This window comes from Alexandromys fortis, unplaced genomic scaffold (assembly GCF_014885135.2).
Source record: "Alexandromys fortis isolate MF-2015 unplaced genomic scaffold, M_Fortis_MF-2015_v1.1 scaffold_77, whole genome shotgun sequence".
NCBI classification, from domain to species: Eukaryota; Metazoa; Chordata; class Mammalia; order Rodentia; family Cricetidae; genus Alexandromys; species Alexandromys fortis.
The window spans coordinates 2,884-4,774 of NW_026067967.1; positions in this window are offsets into that span (position 1 = coordinate 2,884).

A 1,891-nucleotide genomic window follows, 5' to 3' on the forward strand; every position below is an offset into this window, starting at 1 on the left:
AGGACTGTGGATGGGAGGTGTGGTGAAAGGGTTGTGTTTTTAAACTGAGCCACCTGGGGCCCCTGAGAACAGAAGAAAAACATCAGTCAAGGAGCCTGAATTTATCCTAGTAATGTATAATGTGAGCAACAGCTCTAACAGAGAGATGTGGAGGCTGGAGTGCCAGGGAGAAACTGATGAACTGTAAAGTACATACAAGTGGAGACTCTGTTCAGGCAAAGTAAATGGGGGAAAATAGCCCTATTTTTGATGGCTTGGAGTACAGTTCATCAACAAAACAAAATGAAGGGATAAACAAAATATGGTATGAATTCATAATGGAATTTATTTCGGTTCTAGAGAACAGTGGAATTTTGACCTGTGTGGGAAATTGGGTGGAATTAGAGATCATTGTGTTGAGCTAAAAACAACTAGACTCAGAAATATAAATATCATACTTACACATAAATAACTGTAGAATTAAACACATATACTTGTCTATATGTGTCTCTACACACATTTACATATACATATAAGATATGAAAGCAGAACTGAGTCAATAACAGAGCAGCAAGTAGTTCACTGGAGGGTGAGGAAGTAGCGGCAGAGGGGAATGGAACATATGTGGTTTAAAAACAAAAAGAGGGGCTCTTCATAGAGAGGGAGGGGTCCAGCAAGAAAGGAGGAAGGGATAAAGCAGAGAAAGCTGGGAGTGAGAATAAGGATAAAACAAAAGATTTAATTTCATAAAATGCCACAATGAAACCCATTGTATGAATAAAAATATTTGAAAGGAGGGGCCAGGCATCATGGCTCACACCTTTAATCCTAGCACTTGAGAGGTGAAAGACAGGTGGATCGTCTCTGTGGGTTCAAGGCTATCCACCATGGGTGACATAAAAGGAAACGCTGTTGGAACTTTCAGGGTCTGCTTTGAAATCTCCGTAATAGAAATCATACTTCCTACACAGGTACTACATGCAACAATGTAGAAGCCTGGTGCTATATGTCCTGAGTGCTTCTATCCTGAGACAATAATTTTATCTCACTTTCTTTTGAGGTTTATGTATTTACACATGTGTGAGTGTGTGTGGAAGAAAATGTCTGTCTCTGAGATCTGAGGGTCACCAATTTGTCTCAACTGATTCATCAGTAAGGTCAGGAAGCTCAGTATTTCTGTGTCCAGTATCACCATGCCCTGCTTTTTATTACAGTACTGTGAATGAACGCAGGTGCACTGGCTAGTGTAGTGAGCATTTTCCTGAGACACCACCTCAGATTTTCCTTCATGTCTGCCTACCCTTTCTTCAATGTTCTATTACTTCCTTTAAACACACACTTGAGGACTTTAATTATAACAACCCCCTCCTAACAGTTTCTAGAGTTTTTTAAAATTAACCACTAACCAAAACTATAGGTTGATGCCCAGCTTTCAATATCAACTGTTTTCCAACTGCAGGATAGGTGCTTGACCTTTGCCTTAGTTATGGATTCAATCATAAACTTTCTTAGAAAATGAAAGTTAATATATTATGCCTACACAAAATATATTTTTATTTCCTCAGTGACAAAGATGTTTGTGGTGAACTGGAAGTCCCTATACCAAAGTAAAGAACAATAATAATGGTTATTTGATAAATGACAAAAATCACCATATAGGCATATTTAAGTTTTCCTTTATAAACTCAGTCAGTATGTTCCCATCTAGAAAGAAAAGTGTGAATAGTTATCTTTGTATTGCAGATGTAATGCCTTTGCAACATATTGAGTTCATGCACAACAGGAAATTGATTCTGCATCCTAATTATTTTCCAAGAATGATTCAAAGAAAATAGCACTAAAATAGAAATAATTATTTTCAAAAGATGTCATTTAATAATCATATGTCTTGACGCTTGCAGTCCTATAAAAT